This window comes from Emydura macquarii, unplaced genomic scaffold (genome assembly GCF_026122565.2).
Source record: "Emydura macquarii macquarii isolate MOO-44397 ecotype Brisbane River unplaced genomic scaffold, CSIRO-AGI_Emac_v2 contig_582, whole genome shotgun sequence".
Taxonomy (NCBI): domain Eukaryota; kingdom Metazoa; phylum Chordata; order Testudines; family Chelidae; genus Emydura; species Emydura macquarii.
The window spans coordinates 96,645-121,683 of NW_027130719.1; the positions used below are offsets into that span (position 1 = coordinate 96,645).

At 49.9% G+C, this 25,039-nt stretch overlaps 1 long non-coding RNA gene and 1 pseudogene across 1 annotated transcript; both read right to left on the reverse strand.

Annotated features, from left to right (window-relative positions):
• Nucleotides 1–565: 565 nt before the first annotated feature.
• On the reverse strand, nt 566–4,339 carry LOC137147945 (uncharacterized). Its single transcript, XR_010918391.1, has 2 exons — nt 4,213–4,339; nt 566–2,830 (listed from the first exon to the last, which is right to left on the reverse strand). It is a non-coding gene; the product is annotated as an uncharacterized lncRNA (long non-coding RNA).
• A 6,088-nt stretch (nt 4,340–10,427) lies between these two features.
• Nucleotides 10,428–19,586, reverse strand: LOC137147946 (mast cell protease 1A-like; annotated as a pseudogene).
• Nucleotides 19,587–25,039: the final 5,453 nt, after the last annotated feature.

Below are 25,039 nucleotides of genomic sequence, written 5' to 3' on the forward strand. Positions count from 1 at the left end.
GTGGTCAGAGCAAATTACTTCACCGCTACCCGTCTGGAACTCTTCTACAAGCCGAGAACAACATACAATGTCTTTGTTCTTTGTTTACCTGTGTACCTTGAAAACTTGAGTTTTAGGAGGGCAAGCAGGCCCAGCAGCAGGCCCGGAATATCATCTCAGGCAGATATACAGGCCTAAATACTTATACAAAACTAAACTTTATACTGCTAATCCTAACACTGACTGTGTTATGTGGACTCTTTGGGACTATAGATGGATCCAAATTAATACATACAAAGTACTTTGAGATCTTTGTGGGTCCCAGATTCTGCTGAAAAAAACTGCTCAATTCTACCATTGTCTGTGTGATAGAAACATGAAAATTGCCGTAGTGAATCCAGCATGGGGGCCATATGTAGTCCAGTGTCCTGTTCCGGACAATGACCAGAAGCAGACGTTCAGAGTAAGTTTCACTGTAGACAGATGTGGGATAATCAGCCCCCACAGTACAATTGTTTATTATTAGATATTGGCTTAATCCCTGAAACATGATGTTTAATATCCCTTCAAAATATGTTATAATTAATTATAATAACCCTGAATATTTTTCTTATCTTAATCTTTAAATTAATTTTGATACGTTTTTGGTCTCAGTGTCTTTCAAGTGGCAAGAAATGCCATAATCTAATTATGTGTCTTTTTCATGCCACCAGTACATGCATTGAACATCCTCCCAGCACTGGTTCACCAAAACCATCATGCTTATCTTATGATAAGCCTATAGGAAGATAAAGAAGCGGCCTCTGCTGAATGGGCTTTTTCATCCATCTGGTATGTTTATGTACGTCTTCTTTTCTATAGACACGATACTGCACACACTTGAGTGTTTAGAGTAAATGGACATTTTCCTACAGACTGTCTGCAGTTAGAACTCCAGCGGATGCTTACAAGACTTCAATTTATAGACCAGCTGCATTATTAAGACTAATCAACAATATGCACCATCCCAATACTGCAGACAGGTTCATATTCATGTTAGTAATCTGTACTCACAATATTTAATTTCAATAAGGTTATTCATGTGTTCAACATAGTCATAGGAGAAAAGATTTTGCTGGATGGGCACTATTTTCCTATTTATATGAGCATTTGTATTCTCACTAAACCTGTCAAATTGAAAAGTGAGATCTACAAGATACTAATTAGGCCTTAAATTTCACAGGGTTCCAAATTCTGGGCACTGACAAAGAGACAGGAGCATATCTTGAATAACGTGGAAAATTAAAAAGTAAAGATGGATGCTTGGAGTTACATTGATGGACCATGTTTACAATGAATGAACTAGGGGAAATGTGAAGGTGGTACCAGTTATAGAAAAGCTGAGGGAATCCAGTCACAGATTGTTTGACCATGTGAAAAGGATATAGGAAGAATAGATACAAAACAGGCAGTTTCTCCTAGAACCGGAGGGTAAGAAAAGGGATGAGAGACCCAAACTAGATTGACAAGTACTACATACTACACTACATACTACAAGGTCTGATTCACTGCAGAGTCTCTGATGAATTGCATTCAAGACAGACTGGAAGGGATAAGAAGGAAAAAAAGAGCCAACTCTATATAGGTGGAAGTAAGATTAGAGGAAGATCTGAGTTGAGTAAGTGCAGCGAGGGGTTGAGACATTATATTGCAGGAGTATCGCTGTGACAGATAGGATAGTGTCCGGTAATATACATGACAAACCTTATGGAATTAAGTTTCACATCTTTGGAGTTCATTGTATTAAAAATTCAAATGTTTATGTACTACTGTAGGATGGGATATACTGGGGACTTGAAAGGACTTTGGGTATAATACGTGTGAAGTGGATTTTCAAGGACATTGGTGGGGGTGAAGATGATGCAAATGACCCAATTGTACCCCATCCTTTTGGAGCTTCACTTTAGGCAGAGACTCCAGGTCTGGCTGATTTCCTAGTCAAATAATCAGGACCTAACTGATCGACAACTAGGTAAGAACACAAGAACTAACAACAACAACAAATGATTAAATATATTGGAAGCAGGAAGCCTGAGAAACAATCAGTGGGGTCATTGGATGATCAAGGTGCTAAGGGGGCACTCAAGGAAGACATTGCTGTTGCATAGAAGCTAAAATAATTCTTTTCATTGGTGTTCACTGCAGAAGGTGGGAGGGAGATTCCTTCAACTTAGGAGACAAATCAGAGGAACCAAACTGACAAATCATAGACAGGGTGTTTACTCCACTTTCCCATTCCCAAGCCTGTATTAATTTATTAGTGAAGTTTAAATCTAGCTGGCCATGTTGCTATCTTGTGGTAATTATAAATTATGGCTGGGAGCTTCAAAGGAGTGTAGGGGATTTGAAATCATTTGACATTAAGGTATCTAGCTCCTTCAGCTGTTTTGAAAACCTGAGTCTAAATACATGCCTTTTTCATTGACTGTTGCTGAGATTGGGTACCTAAATCCTGTGATAATTCAACCCTCCTTGCTCTCATTCTTACTCCCTACAGAGCATTGTTTAATGGTTGACCCAGCCCAGTTTTAGCGGTAGCTCATTACAGAGAGTGAATTTCAGGGATCTTATCCCAGGGGGAACAAAACAGCATTTAGACAATTCTCAGGAAATCAGCTCTTCAGCTTGGAGTCAGATGAGGAAGGCACTTTGCGCCACTCCGACAGAGAGCGTGACACATGTTGAATGGTCTCACTGCTCCGAGTCAAAGGTCCAAGGGTCACATCCAGAGACCTATTGGATGTCCTGAGATGCTGGATTCCAGATGCAGATAGACAGACTAGATAGCCAAATCCATACGGAGGTCAGTAAACTAAGAAAACAGAGAAAATTGCAGGTCAGAATGATCTCCTCATATTTATGATCCATGTTTAAAAGGCAGGTGAGTTGATTCATAATTTTATTCCTTTTTAATCTTTATTTGCTTTCAGTTTCAAAGGCCCAGATTCGGCCCCACTGATCTAGGGGTGGGTCTCTGTGCAGAGTCCCAGTGACGTCTGCTCCTCCAGAGGCAGTCACAGCTCACGGGGCAGCGCTGAAAACCCAGCTCTGGTGAAGCACACAACTCTCTTGCTCACTCACGCTCCCTCTCTCATGACAGCACTGAAACACAGGAGATCAGCTGTTGCATGCTAGCAGTAACTTCTATGTGTGCTCTGGGTGTGTGTGGGGGGATGGCGCGGCTAGGGGCAGGGAATTCTCTGGAGAAGGTGATTAGCCCTGGAACTCACTTTTCAAAGAATCTGCCTGGCTTGACATTCACATTGTAGCGGAAGATCTGTTTGACTGGGCAGTTGTGTGATGAGCTGATAAGGGAGAAAAGATTTAGTTTCCCCCTGGGAGACATATGGGATTAAATATAGGTTTGACATTGGACAGAACACCAGCTTCATTCCCATTTCTACAAAAAATCAATGTAAAAATAACCGCTCACTTCCAGGAGGGCAGGAGAGGTTCTTATGTATGAGCAGCCTGATATTCAGACTGGGGAGACACTCAGTCAAAAGTCCCATGGGTCAGATTTTCAAAGGGACTAAAGTGATTTTTGGCACAACAGCCCCTTTAACTTTCACGCAGACCCTTCTTTTTAAAATCATGTCAGCATGCCCGGGGACAGTTTGCTGGGCACATTCATTGATGATGATGATGATGAAGTCTCTCAGTATTAGGTAAGGTGGATTTTTTACAAAGAAACAGCTGTCACACCGTACTGAATCATGGCGTTTTAACAGAACAAAGCTGTTCTCTAACACGTAACCCACAGACAGCAATACACCGTGACTGGATGGATTCCGTAGGTTTGGGTATCAGGAGTTTGGTAAATCCTCGGCAGAATTCCTGTCTTTTAGGGGCTCAGAGTCATTCCTTCTGCTTCCACTTTCCTGCACGTTCTCACAGAGACGAAGGGCGTTGTCTGCGAGAAGTCATTGACCTTGATATCATGCAGTCCGAACCCGGGGGGTCCGAGCCCGGTCCCGGGGTGCTCGGAGCTCAGGGTCTCCCCGCCGCTCACCTGCCCCCGCCGGCCGGGCCGCCCAGCTCGGTCGCTCACTTGAAGCACCGACCCCGACTGGCCACCAGCGGGATCCCCATCGCCGCCTGCGCCGGGGAGAGGCAGGGATGGAGCAGGGGACCCAGGCGTCCGGCCCCGCCCCCTCACCCCATCGGGGGACTCAGGCGTCCGACCCCGCTCACCCTGCGGACGCTCCCAGCCAGACTCACGCCGCCCCTAGAAACAAACCAACCAACTTCTGGTGAACGGCAGCGACGTCCGCCTCGATGTCGTACGTCATTTCCTGTCGCGGGTGGAGGGGGAGCAGAGGCTGCTCCACTCCCGACAGGCGGGGCCGGGAGCGGATTTGAGGAGTCTGGAGCCACCCCGCCCCCAGCCAAAGACCTTGAAGGGGAATACTGGAGGGATTAAAGGGGAGGCTGGAGGGATTAATGGGGAGATAGGGGGAATTAAAGTGGAATACTGGGGGGTTTAAAGGGAAGGCTGGGAGAATTAAAGGGGAGGTTTGGGGAATTAGAGGTGACCACTGTGGTAATTAAAGGGGAGGCTGGAGGCTTTTCAGGGACTTCAGAGGGATGAGAAGGGATGCCAGGAGGCTGGCAGGAGTTAAAGGGCCTGCGAGGAGAGTTGCAGGACTGCAGGATGGTGAAGGTGTGGTGACGGGGCCTGGGTGTGTGGTGGCCACTGAGGCAGGATGGTGAGCAGGCCTAGCGGTTACAGCGGGTGGGGGGGAGGGGCTGGGATCCAGGACACTTGGGTTCTCTCTGTATCTGCTGTATCATTTCCTGGCAGCCAGGACTCCTGGGCTATATCCCAGGCTTGGGGAGGGCAGTGGTGTCTAGTGGTTAGAGCCAGCTAGGCAGGGGCCTGGATGCCTGGGTTCTCTCTGTATCTCTGCTGTGTCATTTCCCCTCTGGCACTGCACGGACACAGCTCCTGGCCCTACATCCTCACACATGCTGCCACATCCCCTTCACCTGGTCACAGACTCTCCGGGGGGCTTCTCAGAAACCCTCCCACTGTGGTCACTGTGATGGGGGGCCGGAGGTGGCTCTCCCCAGCCCGCCCCTGCCCACGCCTGGGCTGCTGTGAGAAAGATCAAAGAGCTGCATTCCTGCCCGCCACTGAGATCCGGGGCTGTCACCCACAGCCCCCAGCACGCAGACACGGGCGGGGAGCTGAGCACGACTGGGCCAAGGTGAGGAAGGCCCCCAGATGAGCCCAGCTGTGAGTCGGCTTCCTTGATCCTGTTAGACACGTCCCCACTGAGGTCTTCTCCATCCAGGGGTGCCTCATTCCCCAGCCAGGTGGTTAGGGCACCAGAGCACAGAGGACTCCAGCTGTACCCTGAGGCTTCCCCAAGGGGTTTCTCTACCCTTTGCCCCCCCTGGGGTGGGGGTCGCCAGGCAGCAGGGTCTGTGCCTCTGTGGTCACCAGGCCCTGCCCTCCTCTCCCAGTCCATATAGCTCCCAGGGCTGAGGCAGAGGCTCCGTGCCTGTCCCTGAATGGCTCTGATGATGTAGCTCTTGATCCTGGTCTGCCCCCTGGGGAATGCGCTGGTGAGTGGTGGGGGACAGACACCTGTGGGGAGTGGGTCCCTCTCCTGGCAGGGCAGCAGTGTGGATCCTGCTGGGCCAAGGGGGCTCTAGGTAACCCCACAGCTGGAACTCTCAGGGCAGCCCATGGGGTTGGGCTCTGTGGGGACTCCTCTGCCAACCCGTGCCCCACACAGGAATGCCAGCTGCAGGGTTGACGCACAGGGCTGGCGCCCAAGAAATTTGGGACCATTTCCCGCATCAGTCCTTGCTCCCTGCAGGAATCTTGGGCCCAAACCCGGGGCTGGGAGTTTCACAGAATGCCAACGGGAACCGAGCACCTAAACCCCTCAGGCAGGTCAAGGAACGATCGCCCGGTGCCTCAATTTCCCGATCTGCACAATGGGAAGCAGGATTCTGGCAGTGTCTGTTTGGACAGGATGCTGTTTGGGGCAGGGATTGTGGGGCTGTGCAGAGCTTGGCACAACTGGGCAGGCTCTGATCTCGGTCGGGGTCTGTGCTGTGCCCAGCCCAATAAGGGTCCTGATCTCGGTCTAGGCGCCAGCATAATGCAGAGAACAGCAAAGTGCAGCATATGCTGAGATTTTCCAACACACCCACCCCGGGGAAGACTTGTTCACAGCTGATCACCAAAGGTCTTTTGTTATTTTTCCAGGGGAAATTTGGACTTTAGACATTCAACCCAAAACCTACTTTTTTTCCAGTGGCCCAAATCTGAAAATTTTCCTCTGAAAATCTCCCAAAACGAAGCAAAAGAATCAGTTTCAGCAGAGAAATTCAGTAACTCAGGCCATGCGATCACAGACCCACTCCTGGTGTGTTTGGGGCCGAAGTTCCACTCAGCGATGTCAGAGCTTTAGATTCACCCTCCGTCCCCACGGGGCATCCTGTCTGGGGGGGAACTGGGCAGCCGGCAGGGAGCCAGGCACAGGGATCCCCCAGGGAAAGCATCACTCGTGGGCCGTGGGTTGAGGTTGTGGGAAAGGCAGCTCGGTCCCAGTCTGTCCCGGGGAGACAATGGGGCCCTTTATGTTAACATGGTTCCTCCTCAGCTGAGATCGTTGGGGGACGGGAAGCCCAGCCCCGCTCCAGTCCCTACATGGCCTATCTGGAAATACAAAATGGAAATAATATCTTCCGCTGCGGAGGGTTCCTGGTGTCAAAGAACTTCGTGCTGACAGCCGCTCACTGCAATGGAGAGTAAGTGTCTCTGCATGGGGGGCAGGTCAGGCGTTAGCAGGCGATGGGGGGCTGGGAGCTCTGGCATGGTCGTAGGTCACAGGGAAGGAGAAGATCGGATCTGGGGGAGCTCCCCAACCCTGACTGGATCTAGCCGGGGGGTCCCTGGGATGTAGGGAACTGAGCCCCAGGGGCCGGGAGGACACCAGGCAGCGAAGGCGCTCAGAGGAACAGGACAGGGGGATGGAAAGACACTGGCTGGGACCCCAATGCCTAGAGGGGAAAGGCCCCTTGTGCCCCATTCCCACCTCCCCAGCCAGCAGGTGCCCAGCCCCGGGGCTGGATGGCAGCCGGCAGGCGTGCAGTGGGGTGAGGGTTTTCAGGCCGAGAGCTGAGTCCGAGATCCCAGCCTGAGAGCCCCAGGCTGCCCCGTCCCCCCATATCACTGTCCCTGCTCCCCTCCCCCAGCTCCTCACCCTGCCCCTAATGCACCACATGTTGCTCTTGGCTCTCACAGCAAGATCATGGTACATCTGGGGGCCCATGACATAAAAAAAACAGGAACAGAGACAAATGATCCCCGTGTGCCACCAGATTCCCCCACCTGCGACACAACAAAAAGACTCAAAACAACGACATCATGCTGCTGCAGGTACAGTCCCATCCCATCCCCCAGCCCGTGACCTCACATTGCTACAGGCACCACCCCCTCCCCATCACCCTGCCCCCTGTGGCCTCACACTGCTGCAGGCCCCGCCCCATCCCATCCCCCGCCCCCTGTGACTTCACACTGCTGCAGGCACCACCCTCTCCCCATCACCCTGCCCCCAGTGACCTCATACGGATGCAGTCCCCGCCTCCCCTTCTCCGTGCTGCTGAGCGGCCTGGTGCATCTCGCTCGCTGCTTTGGAGCCAGCAATGAATAAAAATGAAGTTAAAAAAACAAGCGAGATTCCGGGAATGAGCGACCAACCCGAACCGTGAATCCAGCACAGCCGCAGCATCCGCTGGGCGTGGGGGGAATCGGCTCCACAGACAAAGGCTGGGCTGGTGCGTAATGCACTAGGATGGGCTCTGGGAACGGGGAGCTTGGGGGTGGCAGCGGGGAATGGGATGGGCCAGGGCTGAGCTGCAAAGGGAACCGCAAGGAGAAAAGCTGCTGGGGCAAGCGGCTGGTCAGACCCCAAAGGTTCAACTTCCAGGACAAAAGGGGAACAGGTTGCAAACTGTTCTAGTGACAAATAATCGATTGGCCTCTTCATAGCCTCTGGGTCACGGTGCTCCCGGGGTTCCCTGGTGTCAGGCAGCTTCTCCAGGTCAGGACCGGCCTCCAGGGGCTTCTTCCATCCAGCGGGTGGGGTTGGCTTCTCCCAGCTATGAGGGTCCAGCAGCCCTGCACAGTCACCAGGGTTGGGCAGCGCCCTCCAATCGCTAGGGCCTGGCCGGCTCGGCAAGGTCTGGCGGCTCCAGGTGGTGGGATGTTTACACCAAACGGCCGCAGACCCTGGGTCAGGCCTAGGCCGCAGCCACCGGGAAGACATATCTGCCTCCAGCAGCAGATTCCCCCTAACTAAGCTGCTGGGCTGGCCTTTTATACTTCCTGCCCTGGGCCTGGCTCCGCCCCTCTGCTTCCGAGTGGCTGGGCCTGCAGGGCCTGGTTCTGTCCAGCGGGGGCAGAGCGACCCTTCCTCGGGCCCGGGCGCCGAGGAAGGCCACAGCGCCTTGCTACAGGGATCAAATGTCCGTCTGAACCCAACCCAGGTCAGTGCAGGGGCTGAAATACCGAGGGGTGCGCCATGAGCACAGGAGGGGAAACACCGGCAGATGGTGCGGGAGGACAATTAGCTGGCTGTAATGGGGGGCTGGGGTGAGAGCGACCTCCCCACAACTCTCCGGATCGGAAAGTCTTTGCCTGGGAAAAGCCCATTCAAATCCCTTCGGTGGCTGGGCCCGGGGCAGGTTCACAGATGCTGCTCCCCAGGGCTGGGCTGGATTTCCCATCCCTGGGGATGGAGATGTTTCTCTGACAGCTTGGCCCTAGTTCAAACCGGGATTAATTTGGGGCCAGGGCAGGCAGGGGTCCGACGGGATGAGCCCCGTGGTGCCTCTGGCCTTGGAGCGGCTGAATCATTCAACCACACGTGGATCTCTTAGTGCGGTGTGTCGGGATGGGGGGTTCAGGGTGCCGGAGGGCAGCGCTGGGAATATCTCCCAGACAAATCCGGCCTTTAGCCTTGGGTGTTACAGCCCCAAGCTTGTAACCAGAGACCCGTCCTGCCCTGGGGGACCCTGCGCCTGCCCCAGACCACATGGGTCAGGAGGGAATTGAGGGCTGGAGACCTTTGTATCAGATCTGTACTGACTGCAGAAGTTACAAGATGGGAAGTGAAATTAGCAAGCACCATGGAGGGGCTGGGAAGGTCGTGGGGCCTGTGTCCGCCTGAGGGTGGGGCTGTGAGTTGGGGGGCAGCAGTGTGGGCTAGTAGCCAGAGTCTCAGGACACCTGAGTCCTGTTCCTGGCTCTGCTGCTGGGTGACCTTGGGCAAGTCACATCCCCTCGCTGCACCTCAGTTTCCCCATCTGGGGATAATGATCCTGACCACCCTGGTAAAGTGCTTTGAGATTTGCTGAAGGGAAGAGCCTGGGCCCAGATCCTCAAAGGTATTTCTACTCCCTTTGAGGTCAAGGGGAGTTAGGCACCTAAACACGTCCTAATATCTGGGCCTATTTGTTCTTACTTAGCCCTAATGTTCTCTGAGACACAACCCAGCTTCCCTTCTTCCTGCCTCCCAGCTCCATTATCATCACCCAACCCTGCATCATTCACGAACACAACATCCAGTCTACAGGCCAGGGCGGGAAGAGGCAGGGCGAATTCTCCAAACAACACGTATTTTATTCAATATCAACATAATAAATAACAAATAGTCAAATACTTGTGGGAAGTGGAGAGAAAAAAAGAAAGGAAAAACCCTGAAAATAAACAAAAGTTGGGCCCAGTTCAAAATGCATGAAGCAAAACATTCAAAATTTCAATCTTTTTCACACAATTGTTTCGATGTGCGAATGTCAGGGGCTGTTTAATTTGCCCAGCCACGCTTCATGGTGATAGGTTGGCTGTCTAAATGACATGGCCCCATTCCTGGTCTCTGGTTGGGCGAAGACAAGACCCAAACAGAGAGACCTGGGGACAGAAGCGAGGCAGACGCTGAGTATAAATCTGGACAGACACAGCATGGAAGCACAGAAACGTGGCCCAGAGAGACAGCTGAGAGAAGCAGCTTTTTGGGCACAGAGTCTTGGCTGGAAACGCAGGCTCGGGACTGCAAACAGAGGAACTCTCTGATGCTGTTTGATTCTGATTTTCAAGATTCCTGGTAAATCAACCAGATCCCATCAAAGGAAATACCAGACTCAATTGTCAATTGAGAAACACAGGCAGGGCCTCGAATGTTGACCGGCCGCTGGGGTGACAATAGAAGAGAAGAAAATTTAAAACATCGCTGGGGCATTTCCAGATGCAAGGTAATTTCCAGACTGAGCCCTTTGTAGCATTTCTCTAACAGCAGAAAAAAATACTCGGCTCTAAAGTCCCTCAGGGGTTACACGCCAGAACGGAGTCTGGTATGGCCTAGCTGGCCCTTTAAATTGGCATGTCTCCTTTAACTCAGTTTCTGCAGCATTTCATTGATCCAGGTGGTGAATTTGGAGATTCTTGTGTATACGCTGGCTGGGCATCCGGTTGGATCTCCATTGGAGACGATGCCCTGGACCACCCCATCACACACCAGCGGCCCACCGGAATCGCCCTGCCAATACGGAGAATAACATCAGTGACCGACATTACCCAGCCCGGCCTGTCTCCCAGAGATCTCAGATTCCATGGGGGATGGCTGATCTCTGCTACTGAAGGCCCAGCTCTTGCCATCAAACAGACCCCGCCTGGAAAAGGGTCGGCAGAGTGTGAAATCCACAGCTGGGCAGAAGGATGTGCCCGTGGAAAAGGCAGTATCCACAAATAGTAACTTTACACAGAGAAATTTTGGTTTTTATATTCCCAACAAGTTTCCATTTTTGCATCAAGAAAATGGAAATTTCGGGTCAGTTCCTACCAAATGAGAACACTTCTTTTTTTTTTTTAAATGACCTAAAACATTTAGTGTGGAATCAGTTTAACAAAATGTTCAACTGCTTTTACCTATCCGTGCCTTGGCTTATGGGATTTATAGATGGTCTTCAGTCTCTCTGAGGGCTGGGCTCCCTTGAGGAATACATCTACCATAAGGCAACCCGGGCTGGCCTCTGCCTGAGCTGTCTGGGGCATCATGAGAATAGCAAGACTCGGTGCATTGTGGGAGAAGTAGTCCAGGCAGGGACTACATAAGGGAAAATAGCGGCCTGAACTACAGCTCCCAGAAGGTAATGCGCGTCTAAGGAACTGCAGCTTAATGTCCAAATTGTTTGCAATGAAGTATTTTGGATGAGCTCAAGAAACCAGAATTTAGAATCATAGAAATGTCGGGCTGGACGGGACCTCAAGAGGACAGCGAGTGTAACCCCCTGCACTGAGCCTGGAGCGAATAAACCTAGATCATCCCTGACAGGTGTTTGTCCAACCTGGTCTTACAAACCTCCAGCGATGGAGATGCCACAACAACCCTAGTTACCCTTCAACTCTCCTTAGAGTTAGAAAAAGGGGGGAGAATCATATGTAATCATAACTGTGGGGAATGTAAATTATAAATGTTTAATTGATACAGGGGCAAAAAAGTCGGTTCTGGCGGTAGATGCAAATGTAGCAGGGTACAAACTTGATGGGAATGAAGCTATAGTGGGGGTGGGGAGGGGGAACAGTTATGCAAGTTCCTAAGACTGCGCCAGTATTAGTTACTGTGGGACCTTTAATTGTGGAACATCAGTTTTTGTTGACCGATTCCTCTCCAGTTAATTGGTTGGGGAGGGATTTGCTGTGTAAACTGAAGGCCACTTTGCACTGTGATTCCTCTGGTGCTGTGAAATTAGATATGCCCCTAGACGAGTTGGAGAATTTTGTGATGGTATGTAGTGCTGGAGACAGGAAACTAACTTTGCCTAAAGAATTACAGAGCCTGCCTGATTCCCTGTGGGGATGGAATACTACTGATGTTGGACTCCTTCGATCAGCACTGCCAGTAACTATACAGGTAAAACCTGAACCCCCACCTGCTGTGGCTCAGTACCCAATTTCTAGAGAGGCAGAGAAGGGCTTGGAGCCCTTAATTGATGATTACCTGGAACAAGGAATTTTAAGGCCTTGTATTTCACCTTGTAACACTCCGATTTTTCCAGTTAAAAAACCTAAGCTAGATGACCAAGGAAATCCTGTGTACAAATTTGTTCAGGATTTAAGAGCAATAAATGCCTATATCATTCCACGACATGCAGTCGTGCCCAATCCTGCCACCATCGTGACTGCTGTCCCTGTCGAGTCATGTTGTTATTTTGCAGACCCTGGATTCCTGCTTTTGGGGAACTTGTGAGTTAACTAAAGCCTCTGTCCCAGAGCCTCTTGAAGAGACTGCTGAGCTGAAATTAAGTGAAGCTCCAGCCTTGGGACTCCCTGATTGCAGAAAGACGATTCCAATTGTTTGTGCACGAACGAAGGGGGGTGGCCTCTGGAATCCTAACCCAGAGTTTTGGCTCCAGAAGACGACCAGTAGCTTATTACTCTGCCCAGCTAGATCCAGTAGCCAAGGGGGCTGTGGGTTGTTTAAGAGCTGTTGCAGCCACAGCAGCGATGATTACAAAGAGTAAAGATCTTGTGTTGGGCTATCCTTTGACTGTATTTGTGCCTCATGAGGTGGAAGCCCTTATGACACGAGAGAAGACCCAAGCATTCTCCCACCAACGAATCGCCCGGTATGAAGTGATTTTACTGGCAGCAGAAAACATCACCCTTCAAAGGTGTTCCATATTAAATCCAGCAACACTATTACCAGAACCTGACCTGATAGAAGAGCCCCGTGATTGCTGCAAGGTAGTAGATGTGGTTGAGCAGCCACGATCAGATTTAACAAATGTACCTCTTTTTAATCCAGATCAGATTTTATTTACAGATGACTCCTCATTTGTGCGGGAGGGTCACCGATATACCGGAGCAGCAGTGACCTCCCTATTCGTAGTGCTGTGGGCGGAACCACTACCAGCGTCACTCAGCGCCCAGGCAGCAGAGCTAGTAGCACTAGCTAAGGCGTGTGAGTTAAGCAAAAATTTAGCTGTCAATATTTATACTGCCTCTAAATATGCCTTTGGAATTTGCCATGCTGTAGGAGCCTTATGGAAGCAGCGAGGGTTTCTCACTTCTACAGGGAGTAAAATTGCTAATGCCAAACAGGTTGAAGACTTGCTGAATGCCATTATGTTACCCAGAGAAATTGCAGTCATGCACTGTGCAGTTCACACCAATGCTACGGATGACATCAGCCTGTGGAATAGACAAGCCGACTACGCAGCCAAGGAAGCAGCTCTACAGCCACTGCCCCTGAGTGTGTCTGCTCCAGTGTTCGTGCCAGGAGTACAAGAAAAGGAAATATCAAATGCCATAACTGCAGAAGAGAAAGCCCGGTGGGTAAGGTTTTATGAGGCAGTGGAAAAGGAAGGATTATGGTGGACTCCCCAAGGTAAGCCCATTTTATCTTTTGTTAAGACCCATGTGCCAGCAGATTCATAGCCAGGGGCACTATGGGGCGGCAGCCATCGCAGATACCATCCTGTGTACATGGTTTGCTCCTGGAGTCCATCAGGTAGCAAAAAGGGTAACCCAATCCTGCCCCACTTGCCAAGCCTTTAATGCAGTATCCCGGAAAGATCTAAAAGAAGGTGCCCAGCCATGGACAGTTTTACCATTTGAAAATTTGCAATTGGATTTTATTTCCTTGCCAGCCTGTCAAGGTTACAAATATGTGCTGGTGATTGTTGATCAGTTAACCCACTGGGTTGAAGCTACTCCTGCCAGAAGTGCAACTGCAACTGTTCTAAGAAATTTTTTGTTAAAGGAGATCATCCCTAGGGTCGGGCTTCCTCAAATGGTTAATTCTGACCAAGGCAGAATTATTTTACTGAAGAAACCCTGAACGAGGTGTATGCAGCTTTTGGAATTACCAGGAAACTACACACCCCATACCATCCGCAAAGTTTGGGACAGGTGGAAAGGGTAAACCGGGAAATAAAAACCCTATTGGGAAAACTTTACCGTGAATCACAATTAAAGTGGCCCCAGGTCCTACCTATTGTTTTGTTTCAATTAAGAAATAGGCCAAGGAAAGATATTGGTCTTAGACCATATGAAATGTTGTTTGGACATCCCCCTGCAATGGCAAAGCAATTTTAGTTTCTTACTAGAACTCTTATGGGAGGGGATCACCAATTATATGAGTATGTGAAATCCTTGCGTAAGCGTTTTTTTACTCTTAGAGAAAGCAGGAGCTCTACTCCAGCCAGTTCCCCTGGATTGTGAGGTGCACCCTTACCAACCTGGTGACCGCGTGTGGATAAAGATTTCCAGACGTTCCAGTCCCCTAACGCCAGTTGGGGAAGGACCATTCCAGGTGCTGCTAACTACCCATACAGCAGTAAAGGTTCCAGAAAAGTCCTCCTGGATCCACCATTCCCAAGTGAAGCCAGCAGTATATGATGACAGTACCCCGGCTGTGGTACCACCTTTGAAGCTAACCCGACAGCCAGACTCTAATGCATGGACTATTGCTCTATTTACTGAACCAACCTAGAATGTGTTTATTGAGCTAAAATACTACTGAGTTTTTCGTTTTGTTTGTATAATCACTGGGTTTATTATTGACATTTTATTTTTGTGCTGGAAAATAGAAAAAATGGTGAAAGTCCAGGGTTTTAAGACCTCTGCCTCCCATCTAGTTTTCACCCTCTGTTATTTTTGGCGGTTTACAGGGCATGGGAGCTCCACCCCGGACTCCACCCCAAATACCCCTTATCAAACCCGGATCCATCCTTCCCATAACAATTGGTGGGTAGAAATGGCTCGTACTGCCTTAAATTCCACTGCCTTTTGTATGACGGGGGAAGATAATGTAGGGTCATCTTTGACCACTTGTTTTATTGGGGTAGCCTGTAATTTTCCCAATATTTATGCCTATACCCAATTAATCGACTACAACAATTCTACCTGGGTAGTGGGAGACCTACCCCGATGGGGATCCACTCTTAAGCCCCAGCCACACTGGACCAATGCCCATCGACTCACCTTTTAGTTACATAGTTTAACTCGAGCCCATGACTGTATTCAATTTGTTAATTGTACTAAAAAGTGTGTTAATGTAACCACTACTAAAGAATTAAAATGTAGTAGTGTTAGTTATAGTAGCTATTTTATCACTTCCCTTTATTTACTTAAGGGGTGGTTTTTATTTTGTGGTTTAACTGCTTACACTTATGTTTTTGCCAACGCCACTGGGGGTCCCTGTGCTATAGGCAGAGTAACTTCTGCCTTGGCAGTGTTGCCCCCTAACCGTTTCTATCCCTCTCGCCTACGGCGTACCCTGCAGCAGTTGGGTCCTGATTGTGATAATTTAGTTAATTTGCTTTCTAAAGCTGAGGCCATTTTCCTAGCTACATCCTTAGTGGGTGTCCCTGAACTTACTGTTATTAATTACAAGGAAGTATGCAAGGTGGCATGTGCCTTAGCAAAGGCTATTAATTTAACCTCCACTTTGATTCAAGCCATGGCTGAGGATTTACAAGACATTCGCCATGCCACCCTGCAAAATCGGCTTGCAATAGATTATCTTTTGTTACGTCATAATCATGGATGCCAAGAATTTTAAGAAATGTGTTGCTTTAATTTATTAGACCATATTTCATTGATTGAAAAACGTCTAGCTGATCTCCACTATTTAGCAGAAAAAATCAAGCAGTTTGATGGTAAATTTGATTTGTGGGGTTGGTTAACTGCTTGGTTACCAGATATGCAATGGCTTAAGTCTTTGGTTTTTTATAGTGTTTTGTTTGTTGTAATTTATATTTTTAGATGTTGTTTTTTCAATGCTTAGGTAATTTGCTCTTTGTGTGTTCTGCTTTTACCAGAGTTGTGAAACCCAGCGCCCCTGCCCTGCAAATGTTGACTCAGGTTGACATTGTTGCACTTAAACAAAGAGTAAATCAAGCTTTTTTAGTGAGCCAAACTGGTGATACAGTATGGCTCAAAGGGGGGATTGAAAGAAAATAATTGTTTGCTTGACCACAGTTACTCCATTTTGTTGTTTTTAGTGTTCTGCTTTCTGTTGAAATTACCCTCCCGCTCCTCTTTAATATGTTTATAGTGCTTATCCCTGCCAAGGTCAGAAAGAAAGATTAACAGAAGAAACGAGGAGTCAGTTATAATTTAGTTTTTGTTTTTTGCAGTCTTGAGACATAGTCTAGACAATGTTGATAGATAAGTTGAAACCTTTTGCCCTTATTTTTATGTTATGCATATGTTTATAGTTAAAAGAAGTATAAAGTGTAATGTTAACAGTAATAACAATAATAATTTGAGTGTACCAATAAGCATTAAGAATTTACGCATATATAATTTCTTTGTTTGTGTTTGTATAAATATGCAAGAGAGCATGCCTTCGGGGTCTCACACTGACCACTTGTTGGGAAGTGTCCGACCTCTGCAGAAATAAAACTTGGAGACTGCCCAACTACCTGCCTGGATCTCTTTTCTATCTGGTGCAGGGCTAACGAACATCATTTGGATATTTTTCCAACAGTGCTTTTTGGAATTTTCCACTCTGCCGAAAATTTTGAAATCTCAGCTTGTCTTCGAAAGCCAAGGGGGGAATGTTGCCATTCCCACGGGACGGGAACGCTGTGACGTCCCCTCAACTCCAGTGCAATCCTGACCCTACGGATGTCAGCGGCGAAGCTCCGATGAACGTCTGCAGGGCCAGGATTTTGCCCGAGGTCCTGTCTGTTGGGTAGCCTCAGAGTTGAGTTCTCCAGTAGACCTGCCTGTGATGGGGAAGAGTAGAGATGGTCATAAAATAGGGGGGGCGGAATGGGGTGATTTGTCATCAGCATTTTCCCTGGAACATTTTGTTTAAAAAAATCAAAGCCCCAAAATGTCTCGTCACAGGGAATCATGGGAGTTGTGTTTCAGATGCCTCGTGGCCTAATGGGAACACAGTACTCAAAGAGCCCTACTGGGTCATCGAGTGCAGTTCCAGCCATCATGGGCAGCCCTGCCATATCATCCCATCCATAAATATGAAGCTCCATCATGTCCTGCCACCCAGCTGCTCTCCTTGGAGGTTGTTCCAGGTCCTCCCACCTCTGATGGACAGAAACCTTGTCCCCATCTCCAGCCACCATTGATCCTGACCCATTTATTCCCATTTGGATTGTCCTTTAGCTCCAATGGCTTCTCTCCCTCCCTGGTGTTTCCTCCCCCTCCCCCCCCACAGTATTTCTACAGCAACCAGACCCCACTCAGCCTGTGTTTCGGGCTGAACAAGTCCAGCTTTTCATCAGGCTGGCTCTCCGTTCCCCTGAGCATCCCACCAGACCTTCTCAGCACTGGCACTAGCTGGGATCCTTCTTTCTGGGACACAGCTGCCTGGAAATGTGCATCAGATTCCTTGTGTGCTCTGCCCAGAGCCTTCACCACTGGCCTTAAAACCTCCCCTCTGCCTGATGGAGGCACCTCAGCTGCTCCATCCCTGGGTCGTATTGGCCTTGCACCCGGCCGTGGCCCACAGCCGTCCTGCATTGACTGACACGCCCAGGTCTCTCTCCTCCTCTGGTGCTTCCAGCGGAAGAGCCCCCCCGGCTCAGAGCAGCCATTTCCTTGTGATAAATTTCACCCAGTTTCCACCAGCGCCTTGCACCAGAGACATCCCTGGCTGGGCTGCCTCTCCCATGATGCACCACGGCGTCCCTTCCCGCAGCAGTGCAGCATGGGAGAGGCACGGCCATGTGGTTTCCATCAGCTCATCTGGCAGCAGGCCAGCGGCTCCAGGCAGGGGGATATTTACCTCAAACGCTGCTTTCTTGGTGTTGGCATTGCTGGCGCACAGCATGGTGCTGGGGTTGTAATGTCGGTACCGCTCTCTGCACAGCCCGTCCAGCACCACCTCCTGCTCTGCTTCCTGCAGCCTGTCGGGGGTGGTGTTCACGCTGGTCCACCCCACCCGGCCACGCTGCACTCAGAGCCCAGCCTGACGTAGTGATCAGCCTCCAGCAGGGGGACAGGTTCCACCCACTCGCTTAGCTCCATGCCGTGCAACAGCTGCCACGGGTGAGAGCCAGAGAGAAAACCAGATCCAGATCAGAGCAGGGATCAGAGCGGGCGAGGGCCAGCACAACCAGGGAGTGAGTGTAAGGTCATTGGGCCTGGGGGATGGGATAGGGTGGTGCATCCAGCAGTGTGAGGTCACAGGGATGCAGGGAGATGGAATGGGGGCAGGACCTGCAGCAGTGTGAGGTCACTGGGGGTGGGGTGATGGGATGGGGGCGGTGCCTGCAGCAGTGTGAGGTCACTGGGGGTGGGGTGATAGTATGGGGCGGTACCTTGATCAGCATGATGTCGTTGTCCAAGTTCTCGTTCTTGAAGTCGGGGTGCTGGACCCAGCATCGGGCCCAGATCCGTTGCCAGTTCTGTCCTGGGTTTTTAATGTCCCAGACTCCCAGGTGGACAAAGATGTTGCTGGAAAAGCTGAGGGGGGAATACGGTGGTGTCAGTCCCCATTGGACGGCAGGAGTGACTGTCACAAGCCCTCGGGCACAGACCCCAGCCCTGTGCTGATGAATGTTGGGGGAAGGATGCACCCCTCTAGTGCCCGTACCTTTCCCATCTCCATCTCTTCTGCCCGCGACCCCCCTCTCCATCCTCAACGGGAGAGCGACGCTCCACACCTCGGCTAGGGCCTCCCCATGGCCGTCGCTCTTCCAGGGGTGCGAAGAGGTTGGGTCCCTAAGCGACGCAGCTGGGCCGGTAAATAACCCCACCGTCTCTCTTGGGAAGGGCTGAAATGGGCTGTTCGACTGGCCTGTAGTTTTGCTGGTCTGTCCTCTATCCACAGGAGAAGGGCTTCGCTGGTGGGATATCGCTATGGCCTCATTGGCGTAGCCTGCCAGGGCAGACCTGGCACTTGTTTGAGGAATCCCAGATAAGCCGGAGTTGGGCTCTGATCCCCCCAGAATTGAAACTGGAACATTTACCTAAACTCTGCAACCTACCGTGGTGTGACTGATTAACACGGAGACCATCTTATGCACCTACGTACGGATGAACTTCCTCCTTCTTCCTTAACCCTAACTCTAACCCTAACCCTAACCAAAAGAATGAGCAAGGAGCTGTTTTCCTCTGCAGGGTGACCCATTGGCCAGTTCTGGATCTGAGAAGTGACGGCCCAGGGAAAAGACCCGAGAAGAAGCCAGGTTTCAATTGAGTGAAGTGACTCAAGGACAGGGCTTGTCCTTATCAGACTGAATTCAAACGTAGGCTGCGATTTTCACCCTGCAGGGCAGGTTTAATCTGGTGGGTTTGGGCTTTAAAATCTTCCCGGCACCCAGACAAATTTGTAATTTTCACATCCCAAACACGCGTCTAGTCTTTGGGCAACAACATACCGGCCCCGATCCTGCCCCTGGCCGGGGACTGGCTGGGTACGGCACGTTTCTTACCCCAGGTTGCAGTTACAATGAGCCGCCGTCACCATCACATCCTCACGGATGAGGAACCCGCCGTAGCTTCCCGCCGACCCGATTTGCACATAGGCCATGTAGGGCCTGGTGCTGGGCAGGGCTTCCTGGCCCCCGTTGACCCGAGCTTTAAAGAGACAGGGAGGGCATCAAAAGGGAGGCTGGAGAGTGGAACCATGGTCCTGATCTAATCCCACAGGCCAGTCCCCTTCTGGTCTAGGTCAGACCCTTGGGCCCCCCAAGCGTGGTGTCCCCCAAATCAGCCCCTCACTCCACCCCACCCAACCTTCCTCTGGATCAGCCCTTAACCCCGGCCAGCCTTGTCTGGTGATCTCATACACAGCCATCCATCTGTCTGTCTGTCTGTGGGTCACCCCTTGGCCATTTGCCCTGTCAGAGAACTAGGCTAGGGATTCCTCAGCAGCCCCGACCCCATTTTCCTGCCGCCTGAGACTCGCCTGAGCCTGACGGCTTATTCTGTTTCCTTCCCCATTCTTGCCACTGGAGCTGGCAAAACTTTTTCAGCAAATACCCAATTTGCCGGAAAATGCAATTCCCGGAAAAGAAGACAAGTTTCGTTCTGGCCACTGGGAAACGAAATATCTTAACTTTTTGTTTTGAAACTCTGTTTTGTGTAGAAGTGGAGGGAGTTATTCTTTTTAAATACTTTTTTTTTTTTTAAGTGTGGAAAAATCCCTACCAACCGACCTGACATGAAATGAAAAACACCCCCCCAAAATTGTTTCGGTTTGAAGGAAGGGGCTAAAAATGAATGAAAAAGCACGAGGAAAAATAAAAGGATTCTGAATCAACTTTTTCTTTCAAATTTACGTTTTGGGTTCAAAACGCTGCTAATTAAAGAAAATAAGGGTGAAAAACATCTGAAAAGGGCCCAAAATGGAACCCAAAATGGAAAAAAAAAAAATTGCTTCAGGCCAAAGGAAACACCCCAAAGCAAATGAAAAACAGAAACCTTTTGGATTGGTGTCAAAGTATTTTTAGGGTTTTCCCTTGGATGAGAAAGAAATCCTTTTTGGTAGGAACCCAATCTCCCCCTTCCCCGGATTTTCAGCTTTGGCCGCTGAGCCAGAAAGTCAATGGTTCGCTCGGCCGGGCGGTTCCTTTATTTCTCTGGCAGGCATTTTCCCCAGCCCGCGAATCGTTTGCTAACCTTGTCCTGGCCCCTCCCCAGTTTGCCGCTGCCCCTTTTAAAGTGCACGCCCAAGAGCTTGGTGCAGGATCTCAGTATCCTCCAGGAAATACCACGCCCAGTCCTGGCTCACCATGGCCCTGTTCACGCGGCCAGGGATGGCACTAGACTCTTGTGCCGCAGTTACGCATGGGGAGTTCGGGGCGGGGCCATGTCAGATCGAAATAAAGTTTGGCTGGAGAATTTCACCCCAGTGGGGATGGGAGTGAAGCTGCTTTAGGAGGGATCTTGGTTCTCTCGTGTTTAGGTCTGGGGGTCCCAGGGACACCGAAGGCAGCACTAACATCCCTCCGCAAGCTTTCCTAAGCCCCCAAAGGCTAACTAGGGTCTCCGCGGCATTGCAAATCCGGCTGCTTAGTAAGAGATCTTCTGAATGTCAGAATGGGTTGGCCACAGATCGGCACCATCTATCTATCTATCTATCTATCTGTCTGTCTGTCTGTCTGTCTGTCTGTCTGTCTGTCCGTCCATGTCTGAAGAGATCTCTGAGCCATCAGTGATTATCGTCTAGAACTCATTGTCAACAGGAAGGATCCCAGAGGACCCAACAAAGGCAAAGATTGCATTGATCTATAGAGAGGGGAATACGGGAACCCATGGAATTATAGACCAGTCCCCGTTATTTTGGAAAGAGAACGGAGCAAATAATCAAACATTCAAATTCTAAGCGTCTAGAAGCAACATGCCTTTGCCAAGAACAAAACACGGCAAACCAACCTCGCACCCTCTGACAGGGTAACAAGTCTTGTGGATAGGGCAAGGTGGTGGATGTGATTCATCTCAACTTTAGTAAGGCTTTCGATACCATCTCGTATAACCTTCTCATACACAAATTTGGGAATACAGCCTAGATGGAGCCACTGTAAGGTGGGTGCATGACTGGTTGGAGAAACCGTTCCCAGAGAGTACTTATCAGTGGTTCCCAGCCAAGCAGGAAGGGTGTAACGAGTGGGGTCCTACAGGGATCAGTTCTGGGTCTGGTTCTGTTCAATGGTTTTTAGACAATGGCGAAGCGCTGTGGAGGACAGGGTTAGAATTCAAAACAATCTCGGCAAACTGGAGAGATGGTCTGAAATAAACAGGCCGCAAGTGCAATGATGTAAAGCACTCTATTTAGGGAGGAATAATCAGTTGCAGAAATAGAAATGGGAAGTGACTGCCGAGGAAGGAGTGCTGGAGAAAGGGACCTGGGGTCAGAGTGGATCATAAGCTAAATATGAGTCAGCAGTGTCACAGCCTTGCAAAGAAAAGCAAACATCGTTCTGGGATGTATTAGCAGGAGTGTTGTAAGCAAGATCACAAAAGTAATTTTCCTGCTCTACTCCGCGCTGATTAGGCCTCAACTGGAGTATTGGGTCCAGTTAAGGGCACCGCAATTCAGGAAAGTTGTGAACAAACTGGAGGAAGTCCAGAGGAGAGCAACAAAATGATTAAAGCTCCAGAACACATGGCCTAGGAGGGGAGATTGAAAAAACTGGATGTCTTTAGTCTGGAGAAGAGAAGACTGAGAGGAGACATGATAACAGTCTTCAACTACCTAAAAGCTGTTATAAAGAGGAGGGTGATAAAATGTTCTACTTAACTGCTGAGCATAGGACCAGAAGCAACGGGCTTAAATTGCAACAAGGGAGGCTTAGGTTGGACATTAGGAAAAACTTCCTAACTGACAGGGTAGTGAAGTACTGGAATAAATTGCCCAGGGAGGTTGTGGAATCTCCATCATTGGAGATTTTTAAGAATAGGTTAGATAAAAACGTGTCACAGATGGTCTCAGACCTGCCTCAATGCAGGAGATTGGACTAGATGACATACTGAGGTCCCTTCCGGACCTATCTAGCTATCTAATATTTGAATTATTCAGATCTTATTTGTTTAGTTAAATTTGTTTGTTGATTTAATTCTGGGTAATTGTTTCAGGTTAGGTTGAGCTTACTAGGGTAGGAGGGTGAGACAATGTTGCAAATGTCTTTCTTATGGTGGAAAAGCCCATCCATCCATCCATCCAGATACCCCTCCATTCATCCATCCATCCATCCCTTATCCACCACTTCATCCATCCATCCATCCTGAAATACATCAATCCATCCATCCATCCATCCCCATACACACCCTTCTACCAATCCATCCATCCCCAAAGAAAGAAGGGGCCATCTCCCTACACCTCCATCCCCCGACACTTCCATTCATGCATTCATCCTCCTACGTATCTTCCACCCATTCATCATTCCCTCAACATGTCAATGCATTGATCCATCCATCACGCTACACCACTTTCATCCATCCATCCATCCATCCATCCATCCACCCATTCGTACGTCCATCCAAATCCCTACATGCCCATCCCCCTCCACATCAGCCCATCCATGCCCCTCCACAGCTTCCATCCATACATCCATACATCCATCCACATACACACCCTTCTATCCATCCATCTATTCATCCCCCAAAAAATCCATCCATGCATCCCAGCCATCTGTACATCCATCCATCCCCACACCTAGATCCATAGATTCCAAGGCCAGAAGACACCATTTTGATCATCTAGTTTGATCCCCTGTATAGCACAGGCCATACAACTTCCCCCAAATAATTCCTAGAGCAGATCATTTCGAAAAAAACATCCAGTCTTGACTTAAAAATCGTCAGTGTTGGAGAATCCACCACCACCCTTGGTACATCGTCCCGTGGTTAATTATTTCTTATTTCCAATTTCAATTTGTCTAGCTTCAGCTTCCAGCCATTGGATGGTGTTAGCCATTCCTCTGCCAGGTTGAAGAGCCTGTTGTTAAATATTTGTTCCCACGTTTATACATGTCACCCAATAACCTTTTCTTTGTTAAGCTACACAGATTTAATCCTTTGACTCTGTCACTATAAGGCAGGTTTTCTAGTCTGTTAATTGTGCTTGTTGCTCTTCTCTGACCCTGTTCCAATTTACCAACCTCCTCCTTGAATCATGGACCCCAGAACTGTACACCAGGATCCCAGCAGACGTCACACCAGGGCCAAAGCCAATGGTAAAATAACCTCTCTACTCCTAATCGAGATTCCCCCATTTATGCATCCCAGGATCGCCTAGGCCCTTTTGGCCGAAGCGTCGCACTGGGAGATCACATTCAGCTGATTATCCCCCGTGACTCCCATATAAAAGTGGAGCAGCAGGACAGAAGCAGCACAGGCCTGGCCCGTCCAGTGATTCCTGGCAGGGCTCAGGGCTTCAGCTTCCTCATTGTCTTCTGAATCCAGGGGATGATGGTAGAGACTCTTGTGTACACCCCGGGTGGGGTGATAGGCCCCCGTGAGACGATGCCCTGGGCTGTTTGCTCGCACACCAGAGGGCCCCCAGAGTCACCCTGTGAAATGGAACAAGAAACAGATGAAGAAAAGGTCCAAGAAACCTTCAAACCAGGGCCCAGCTGGGCCTGCATCACACCCTCCTGTCCGCTGCAGCCCATCTGGTCTTTGCCTCCTCCAGGGAGAAGAAAAGCTATTTTCCCGTGCAGCGTACAGCACCTGATGCAGCAGGACCTGATTCCTAACCTTTGCTCAGACGCCCGTCAGCCTTATTAATAAGAAAACCATATCAAGGGCGCGCGAGGGCATAGGCAGATTCATCTTTGCAAAGTCTTTGCCCTTCGTTGGGTCCCCCATGCATATCATCGTGGAGGCGTTATAGTGACGATATGGCCCGTCGGGATCCTTCGGACATGCCCTATCCTCCAGCACTTCCACGTCCACCTCCTGGAGCGTGGCCGAGCTGAATTTTCTCCATGCTTGCGTCCGGCCCTAGCCGGCAATGCTGCACGTGGTCCCTGGACGCACTCGCTGGTGGGCCAGGGGAAGGCAGATGGGATTGACTTGTTCACTGAGAATTGCTTTGTGCTCCAGCTACAAACAAGAGAGGAGACCAGGAGCAGAGGCACCATGGAGGTCAGAGCTGAAGGTCAGAGACGTCTCAGTCCAAAAAGAAAGAAAGTACAGCCAATGTATGTCCATGAGGTCACTGGGGGCAGGGTCATGGGTTGGGGGTGGAACCTGCAGCAGTGTGAAGTCACTGGAGGTGGGGAATGGGATGGGGGTGGTACCTGCAGCAGTGTGAGGTCACAGGAGGGCAGGGGATCAGACGGGAGCGGTACCTGCAACTTTGTGAGGTCACTAAGGCTGAGGGATGGCATGGAGCAGTGCCTGCAACATTGTGGGGTCACTGGGGGTGGGGGGATAGGATGGGGGCAGTGCCTGCAGAATTGGGGGTCACTGGGGCCAGGGGATGGGATAGGGCGGAGCCTGCAGCAGTGTGAGGTCACAGGGTGTGGAGGGTATGGGGGTGGTACCTACAGCACCATGATGTCATTGTCCAATGTCCCC